The sequence below is a fragment of the Bos indicus x Bos taurus genome, chromosome 16 (genome assembly GCF_003369695.1).
Source record: "Bos indicus x Bos taurus breed Angus x Brahman F1 hybrid chromosome 16, Bos_hybrid_MaternalHap_v2.0, whole genome shotgun sequence".
Classification (NCBI taxonomy): Eukaryota; Metazoa; Chordata; class Mammalia; order Artiodactyla; family Bovidae; genus Bos; species Bos indicus x Bos taurus.
In genome coordinates, this window is record NC_040091.1 from 71297180 (window position 1) to 71306910 (window position 9731).

General features: G+C 52.2%; 1 protein-coding gene across 1 annotated transcript in view; it reads right to left on the reverse strand.

Annotated features, from left to right (window-relative positions):
• TRAF5 (TNF receptor associated factor 5) overlaps positions 1-8653 on the reverse strand; it is a 45940-nt gene extending 37287 nt beyond the window's left edge. Inside the window, exon 1 of the mRNA XM_027565671.1 lies at positions 8568-8653. The gene's annotated coding sequence lies outside the window, so the exon portion shown is untranslated. The remainder of the gene's footprint in view (positions 1-8567) is intronic.
• Positions 8654-9731: the final 1078 nt, after the last annotated feature.

A 9731-nucleotide genomic window follows, 5' to 3' on the forward strand; every position in this document is an offset into this window, starting at 1 on the left:
TTTGTCATAGCTTTCCTTCCAAGGAGCAACTGTCTTTTAATTTTGTGGCTGCAGCCTCTGTCTGCAGTGATTTTGGAGCCCGAAAATAAAGTCTGTCCCTGTTTGCACTGTTTTCCCTTCTATTTGCCATGAAGTGATGGGACCAGATGTCATGATCTTAGTTTTTTTTTAATTGAGTTTTAAGCCAGTTTTTTCACCCTCCTTTCTCACCTTCATCAAGAGGAACTAAAGTTCCTCTTCTCTTTCTACCATTAGAGTGGTATCATCTGCATATCTGAGGTTATTGATATCTCTCCTGGCAATCTTCAGCTTGCCAGCTTGTGATTCATCCAGCCCGGCATTTCGCATGATGTACTCTGCATATAAATTAAATAAACAGGGTGACAATATACAGCCTTGACGTACTCCTTTCCCAATTTGGAACCAGTCCGTTTGTCCCATGTCCGGATCTAACTGTTGCTTCTTGACCTACATTCAGGAGGCAAGTAAGGTGGTTTGGTATTCCCATCACTTTAAGAATTTTCCACAGTTTGTTGTGATCCACACAGTCAAAGGCTTTAGTGTAGTCAATGAAGCAGAAGTACATATTTTTCTGGGAATCCCTTGCTATCTACAATTCAACAAATGTTTGCAATTTGATCTCTGGTTCCTCTGCCTTTTCTAAACCCAGCTTGTATATCTAGAAGTTCTCTGTTCACATACTGTTGAAACCTAGCTTGAAGGATTTTGAGCATAACCTTACTAGCATGCAAAATGAGAGCAACTGTATGATACTTTGAACGTTCTTTGGCATTGCCCTTCTTTGGAATTGGGATGAAAACCGACCTTTTCCAGTCTTGTGGCCACTGCTGACTATTCCAAATTTGCTGGCATATTGAGTGCAGTATTTCAACAGACTCATCTTTTAGGAGTTTAAATAGCTCAGCTGGAATTCCATCACCTCCACTAGCTTTGTTTGTAGTAATGCTTCCTAAAGCCCACTTGACTTCACACTCCAGGACATCTGGCTCTAAGTGAGTGATCACACCATTGTGGTTTTTCTGGTCATTAAGACCTTTTTCATATAGTTTTTCTGTGTATTCTTGCCACCTCTTCTTAATCTCTTCTGCTTATGTTAGGTTCTTATCATCTCTGTCCTTTATTGTGCCCATCCTTACATGAAATGTTCCCTTGATATCTCCAATTTTCTTGAAGACATCTCGAGTCTTTCCCATTCTATTGTTTTCCTCTATTTCTTTGTATTGTTCATTTGTGAAGGCTTTCTTATCTCTTCTTCCTATTGTCTGGAACTCTGCATTCAGTTGGGTATATCTTTCCCTTTCTCCCTTGCTTTTTGCTTCTCTTCTTTTCTCAGCTATTTGTAAAGCCTCCTCAGACAACCACTTTGCCTTCTTGCATTTCTTTTTCTTTGGGATGGTTTTGGGAACAGGTCTTTAGATAGTTAGATATTTTCAGGAACTGATTTCATAATCCCAAATCCTTGCCTCTTTTCATATCTAGAAAAGCACTAAATCCCTTCATGATGACAACTCCTTGTGACTAGCAGAAAGCCTCTTGTAAAGCAAACATTTGATTGCATTGAACTTCCCCTTCACCAAAATCTTATATATTGACCTCCCCCACTACCTCTTTGCAGCAGTCTCTCAGAACTATCTGAGGTGCTGTCTCCCAGGCTGCAGTCCTCAATTTGCCCCAAATAAAAGGGAAGTCACAACTCTCAGCTTGTGCATCTTTTTTTTAGTCGACAAGGCCTTGCAGCTGTTCAACCCAGCATAACCAGAGTTGATGTAACCCAGCAATATAGTCACAAGGTGGACGAGATAGGGGCTATAGAAGTCACACTTGTTAGACAGATCCAGTGTCAGTCAGTGAACCACTGAACTCACATATATGGAATTTTTGTCAGCATCGAGGAAAAATTGAAAGAATGTACCATCTGCCCATCCAAAGCAAAGACATGGCACTGGACATTTCAGAGGAGGGTCTGTGGGAATGCTATGGAGAGGTTGAAGCAAAGCCCAAATTATTGGGTGTTTTTCTATAACAACTAGCTCAATATCAATTCATTCTAGAATAATCTACTTTCCATCCATTAAGAACAACTATTCACCTGGCTCCCCAGGTGGCTTGGTGGTAAAGAATCTGCCTGCCAATGCAGCAGATGTAGGAAATGGAGACAAGGGTTTGATCCCTGGGTTGGGAAGATCCTCAGGAGGAGGAAATGGCAACTGACTCGAGTATTCTTGCCTGAGAAATCCCATGGAGAGAGGAGCCTGGAGGGCTACAGTTCATGGGGTCGCAAAGAGTCAGACCCACTGAGCACACACACATTCCTTCCTTCCTATGTCCTGCAGAGACGCCTTTGCCCACAGCCCAGTATTCCCCAGCCTCCTCCCAACTCTCCGTCCTCCCATTCCTCAGGAGGGGCTTCCTGGAATGATCCCACCAGCTTGGTCATTTCTTTTACTCTGCATCTACTTAGCATTCAAGCCTTCACTTTTTTGCCTTTAACCCAGGGAAGCATGGGACGTTATCTTAAGTTGTATCAGGGATACCTGCCCAGTCTCTTCCTCAGAGTCCCCACATCCTGAAGGCAAAAGACAGACTTTCATGACTGGTTCAGCTTAACTCCATGCCCACCCCCACCTCCATCCGCCAGCATCAAGGGCTCCTCTAATGGAGGCTCAGGGCACAGGTGGGGCTGTCCCGAGCCATCCGCTTAGGAAGGGAGCACAGAGAGGGCTCTGGCTGGCAGTTTGGCCCCAAGTCGACTCACTCCTCATTCTGCTGTGACCTCACAGTTGATTCCACCGAAGTGACGGCTCTGTTTCTGGTGACCAAGCCAGTGCCTGTATTTGGCTTCCCAAGTCCATTTTCTCTTCTGCTGGGTCCCCGTGCTGCCTCACTGCCCAGCACCACTATTCCTCCAAGGTTGCACTGCTCTGCCCACGAGTCTTTCTCAAGGACTGGAAATCTCCCTTTGACACCCACCCCTGGAGCTGGGCCTCCTTTTATCTGGGATTGGTAGCCCCCCTCTCTGCCCTCTGCCTGCTGTGGGCTCAGCACAACTTATCCACACCATGCCCTGCACTGTGCCAGTTCACCTACTCTGGCCCTTGAGGTTGGCCTGGTCTAGAGATTGCAGAGTGGAAGCAATAGGCTAGTTTAAATGATGGTCTACCCTGGTATGTGGCAGGTCTTGTGCTTGTCTGTTTTTAATTTAAATTTGAATGCTTTCAGGCTAGACAAACATTTTCCACCTCCCCAGAAACCCCACAAATCCCTATGCTGTCAAAAACATAAAAGAAGAAAGCCAGCTTTGTTGAATACTTGCCAGACACTAGGCTCTGTGTATATAATTGGCTCGTTTAATCCTTCCAGCAACCCCAAGTGGGTGACATTACTATCTCTGTTTACCTGTGGGAATACAGAAACTCATGGAAGTTGGGCAACTTGCCCCAACCATACAACAACAACTGGAAAGTCATAAATAACAGATCTGAAGTCCACACTATTTCTACCACGCCATGAGTGGAAGGAGTAGGTCTTGATTAGACTCTGCAGTAAGGAGGTCCCCCCTGCAGCAGTGTGGAGAGAAGACAGACGAGCAGGGAAGTGAGTGAACAGACAGCTCAGGGAGTACAGGAAGGAGGGGGCTGGACGGGGGAACTCAGGCAGCAGCCCCGGGGAAAGACAGCAGGTCAGGACCAGCTGGAGACAGGGCAGAGAAGATGAGGGCGCAGCAGGGATGTCTGTCAGGCTCAGGGAGAACGCGGGGGAAGGGGGCTTGGGTGAGTGTCTAAGGGGCTCCTATGAAAGTGAAAGTCGCTCAGTCGTGTCCGACTCTTTGTGACCCCATGGACTACACGGTCCGTGGAATTCTCCAGGCCAGAATACTGGAGTGGGGAGCCTTTCCCTTCTCCAGGGGATCTTCCCAACCCAGGGATCGAACCCAGATCTCCCACATTGCGGGCAGATTCTTTACCAGCTGAGCCACAAGGGAAGCCCAAGGGGCTCCTGAAACATCACAAATCGAACTGGCCAAGAAGAGAGCTGGTTGAGAGGCAGAGACTTGATCAGCCTTTGCCTAGGAGTGCTGGTTAACCTTGGCTGCACCGCAGGGCTCCAGGGGAGCCTGAAGACACAGCCCTAGCCCCGCTCAGGGCGGGAAGAGGACGAGGAGCTCCAGGTCAAGGAAGGAAACATCAGTGGGGACGGTGTGGCCCCCTTCCAGGAGCCGAGCAGCAGCTGCAGAGCAGGCTGGCGACTGAGGATTAGCAGCCCTGGAAGCCTGCAAAGGGCAACACGGGCAGAGGGGCAGGTGCATGGAGCCGACGAGGAAGAGAACGCCAAGGGCAAGGGCGAGTGCCAGCTGCTCTTTCCAGAATCTGGTCGGTGAAAGGGCGAGGAAGCTGGGGTCTTGTTTAACAGAGACGGAGCATGTGGTGGAGGGGAAGGAGTCAGTGGCCAGGGAATTATGAAGGGAATGGGTCTGTCTCCAAGAGAGGAGAGGGCGGGATCGGGGGTGTAGATGGAGAAGGTGCTCTCCCACTGGTCAAGAGAGCTCCTTTTCCTTGAGAGAGAGAAAAGCTGCAGAGGAAACCTCGGGGATGCTCTGGCTTGGAGAGGAGAGGTGATGATGGAGCGCGGGTCAAGGAAAAAGGTGTGAGGCTCTCCTGGAAGGAAGTGAGCTGGGTACTCCTTCCTGCAAACACGAACCCTGGGGCGGGGCGCTCCTCGGGCTCCCTCAGTCACCCCGGGGCCACAGGACTTGCACCAACACTTGGCTGCATCTGCTCTCTCTACAGCCCCGTCCCCGCCTGTAGGTACCACTGCCTGCCTCCAGGTGCCAATGGGCAGAAAGGACTTATCACTGCCACCGCAAAGGGACTTTGAATTTTTCTATGAGGACCGCTGAGTGTTTTCACTTTTATTTTCCCCCTGCCCCTCCAGCCCACTTCCTCACAAGACAGGGCCTGCTGGGGACCCAAGGGGAACGGCTGCTGTCTGGCCCTCCAAATGCAGTTTCGCTCTGAGCAAAGCAGCAAACTCTGTAGCCTGGCTCTATCCTCAGCAGCCCTGGGGGTGACTTCTGCCCTGCAGCTTGTTCCCTGACACACACACACACACACACACATGCACACACACACCCTACCTACAACACTACTGGGGTGACAGCTCCTGCCCCAGAGGAACGTCAGGAAAAGTCACCATCTGAACAGGCATCGCTATTCAGAGGAGGCCTCAGCTGCTGCCCTCCTCTCCCTGGTCTCCTGACTCTCATTAAAGAACCCGGATGGGTGACAGAGGTGTCAGGCAACCTTTGATGAACGCCCTTCGGGTCCCCCCACCCTCCTGCCCAGAATCCTGGTTTCCTCTAGCCACAAAACTATCAGAGCTCATGAACTCGAGTCAGAAGACATGCGCTGAGGTCCTGGCCACTCCCCACGCGCTGTGAGATATTTGAAGTCATGTCTGAGCCCAGCTTGCAGCCCACTAACATGCAAGAACAGCAGCTGCCTCTCCCTGCTCTCAGGGAGGCAGTGAGACGTTCAGCAGATGAGACAGCTGTTTGTCAACTGAACGGTGCTATGCTGACTCTGGGGTGCAGATGAGTCCTGCTGGCAGCACAGTGTCTCCAGAGCCCCACCCAGGATGCGTTTCCCAACCATCGGGCCCCGGCAGCTCGAAGCCCAAGGGAGACACACTTCCAGTGAATTCAACACCAGCATCTGTTTAGTCCTCCTCCGTGCCAGACGCCAGGCTACAAACAAGACCAGATACCCTGATTCTCACCCTGAGTTTGCTAGCGGAGGTGGAACTATCACAGGAGGTGTCTGTCCATGCTGTGGCCAGAGTATCCAGGAGAACCTGCTCTGTGTTACTGGGAACAGATCATCCAGGCATGATCAGAGTCTGAGTCTGCTTGTTAGTTGCTCGGTCATGTCTGACTCCTTGCCTGCCAGGCTCCTCTGTCCCTGGGATTCTCCAGGCAAGAATACTGGAGTGGGTTGCCATTCCCTTCTCCAGAATATCTTCCGAAACCAGAGATTGAACCTGAACCTCCTACACTGCAGGCAGTTTCTTTGCCATCTGAGCCAACAGGGAAGCCCTGGTGGCCCAGCAGTAAAGAATCCACCTACAATGCAGGAGACTTGGGTAGATGTGGGTTTGATCCCTGGGTTGGGAAGATCCTCTGGAGGAGGAAATGGCTACTCACTCCAGTATCTTGCCTGGAGAATCCCATGGACAGAGGAGCCTGGCGGGCTACAGTCCATAGGCTATAATTGCAAAGAGTCGGAGGCAACCAAGCATGGCAGGCATGCAGGCACCTCCCCTCATCACCCCTCGCTGAGCTTGAGGTGGGTGGATGTAGCTCTGAGAAACCAAGGTGAGGGGCCTGGGTCAGAGGAACCACAGTCCTTGGAGACCCAGTCCTGGCCCAGCAGTGGTGTCCAAAGGGTTATTTCACTCTCAGTGCTTCCCCCTCCCCATCTGGGCCATGTGGACAATAATCCTGCTTTGGCCTGACTCTCAAGGGTATCGTGGAGGACAAAATGAGAACAAAATGTCCAGAGTAATGGGAAAAATGCTTTGAAAGGGGAAGGGCTTTATGAACAAGGCTTTAATATTTTCTTCTTCAGGGTCCTCTCCAGTAAAGCTGAGATAATCACAGGCGGTCTGTTTCCCAGGCTAGCCTGATGGGACTGACTCAGAGACATCCAGCCCCCTCTCTCTGCAATTATTCCAGTGGCGACAGCAAGTACTTCCAGTGGATGGGACCCCATCACCTTTCCATAGTTTTTCCACTACTCTGCCACCCAGGGCAGGTGGATGATGCTTGTGGATCAATGGAAACCCTGCTTGTCCTCAGACCTCAGCCCAGAGGACCCGAGAAAGTCTCCCCCTCCACCACCACCCCTCTGGCGGGGCTTCCACAGTTTGGCTCAGACAGAAGGCTTTCTTCTCCCAGTGTCCAGAACCCAGGGAGAGAGAGATTCCAGCATCTGAGAGTCAGCCCATTCCACTGAGTCCAAAACAAGAACCAAAACAGCAACAACAACAACCTTGATAAATAAAGGTTGGACATTTTCTGCCTCCAACGCACCTTCATCTCTTCTGCAGCAACGTCTGTCTCTCTTGTTTAAATTGAAGTTGCAGGTGAGAGTGTTCAGATGATAAGGTTTTCACCCAAACCATCAATCGCGCTAACACCCCTGTCTTCAGCTGTCTGTGGGGAAGGCAAGGCAGGCAGCTGCATGCTCCATTTGAGAGGTTCTAGCCCAGGCTTTCCCTGCCTAAAATTATCTCACCCACCTCCGCCAGAACTGTTCTATACCCAGAAGCACTTAAACCAATTTTCATTTTATGTCTCCTTTTAAAATGCAAGTATCTCTGAAAGAAGGAAAGTATTCCACTGGCCCTTCCCCATTTCTCACCCAGCACTGGTGCCCAATAAATATTTACTGAATTCAGTTGGTTACTAGAGGCCTGTCCGGAAGGGACACGGGTCAGAGCCCGGGGCTGTGGAGGGTGGGGTGCGCAGGGGACAGTCCCCGCCGGGAGCCACGCCTCCTTTCACCAACCCCACCGCGAGCGCATAGCAGCCCTGCCTGTCACTGAGAGGTAACCGACTTCTGATGAAAGTAAATCTGAAATAGCCAAATATGGAAACTCTGCAGGAGGGGGCAGAAACAGCCCAGAAAGTCAGAGGAGACGCCCGGGGGTTAGTAGCAAGAGCAGTGGCCCCAGAATTCACTGAGAATTCTCAGAACTGCCAAAACCCTGCAGAGCAGTAACAAGGGCGAGGCCATCTGCTGTGGAGAACACAGTTTCCACCAATTCTCTGGGTGTTCTCTGGGCAGCTCGTTCCTACCTGAGTCTTGGGTTCCTGCAAGACCCCTTTGAGCTCTCCTTGGCTGGGGGTGAGGGAGGTTCTAAATGAGGACGCCCAATCGAACGGCTTCCCTGAGGTTCCATGCATGCCAGTATTTAAGCTTTATTCTAGAATATTCTGGCTGGAAAGTCCTGCAAAAGTGGAAAGAGGGGATGCCTCACGGCGCGATGGGGGAAGACAGGGGTTTGCAGGCGCGCGTGCCAGACGCGCCTAAAGTCCTTCCCCGGCCCGCACACCCCGACCTGCCTCTGGTCCGCGGAGTGGACACCCTCGCCCTGGAGGCGCTCCCCAGCTCGGGACCCCCAGTCTCCATTCTCGGAGTACCCCTTCTCTGCTCAGAAAACTCGCTCCGGGGCCCGGAACCCAACCGCCCCCCGCCCATACACACCGCACCCACTTGCCCGCATCAGGGGACACCTGCCCCGCCGGCTTCTCCCGACCCGGGGTCCGGGCCCCGGGGCCTCCTCGCGTGCACCCCACCCTCCCACCCCCGGCCGTCGGGGACTCGCCAGCCGCGAGCGGGGGACAGGCGGCCGGGCCGGGCTGCGGGGAGGCAGCTGCGGGGCTCCTGCCGCCGACGTGTTTTCGGTTTCAAAGTCAACGCGACGCGCTGAGAAGCGATGCTCGGTGCGCTCCCTCCGGCCCCACGCGGCGACCCACCCGGACTCACCTGGGCTCGGCGCGCTGGCGCTCGCAGGACGCCTGGCTGCTCCGAGGCAGCGTCTGCGAAGCAGGGGCTCGGCTCTCAGCCGCGGGGCCCCGCCCGCCGAGGGAGGGGGGCGGGCCCGGCCCCGGAGAGGCGGGGCCTGGGGGGCCAGGGAGCGAGCGCGGGGAGGGGCGCCGGGCCCTCAGAGAGGGCGGACGCCCCGGCAGGTGCTGGGCGGGATGCTGAGAGACAGGTAGAAAACCGGGCAGTTGGAGACCTAACCGACCCTCCCTCGAATCTCGAGTATCATCGCTGATTTCCCTGGGTGCATTTGAACTGTACCCTTCTTACCCTTCAATCAGGGACAACTAGGCTCAGCCAGCTCTTTCATATTTTGACGCAATGGCAACCCACTCCAGTACTCTTGCCTGGAAAATTCCATGGAGGGAGGAGCCCTGTAGGCTGTAGCCCATGGGGTCGCAAAGAGTCGGACACGACTGAGTGACTTCTCTTTCCTTTCCTTTCCTGAAAGCGTGTTAGTCGCTCAGTCGTGTCCCACTCTTTGAGACCCCACAAACTTTAGCCTGCCAGGCTCCTCTGTCCGTGGGATTTTCTAGGCAAGAATATTGGTGTGGGTTGCACACCAATGAAGGGAATGGCAACCCCTTCTGCAAGGGAATCTTCCCAGCCTAGGGATCAAACCCGGGTCTCCTGCATTGCAGGCTGATTCTTTAACATCTCAGCCACCAGAAGTCTGGTTCAAATCAAGCCCTCCTGACTTTCCTTTACAGCAGGACCAATTTGCCAGCCCCCTCCTTGCTGGCCTAGCAATCCCTTAGAGTTGTAGGGCTTGCCATTGTACCTAGGACTCTCCAGACATCTCCTGTGATATTAAAAACCTTGGGAAGTAGACCTGGGCATGCTCATTTTACATATGAGCCATCTGATGCCCAGAGAGGTGACATGAAATGATGTGCCCAAGGTGTAACACCCAGCAAGTGCCAGAGCTTCCTCTTGAGTCCAGGTCTCCCTACTCCCAAATATCAGACTCTTTCTTACACCACTTCTGTCCATGAGTATATATTCTAACTGATATTTGTATGCCACATAAATATCCTCTGTGAAGGTTGGTGGAGCATGAAGATCATGGATTTTAGAATATAATGGGCCAAAATTCCAATTCTAGTT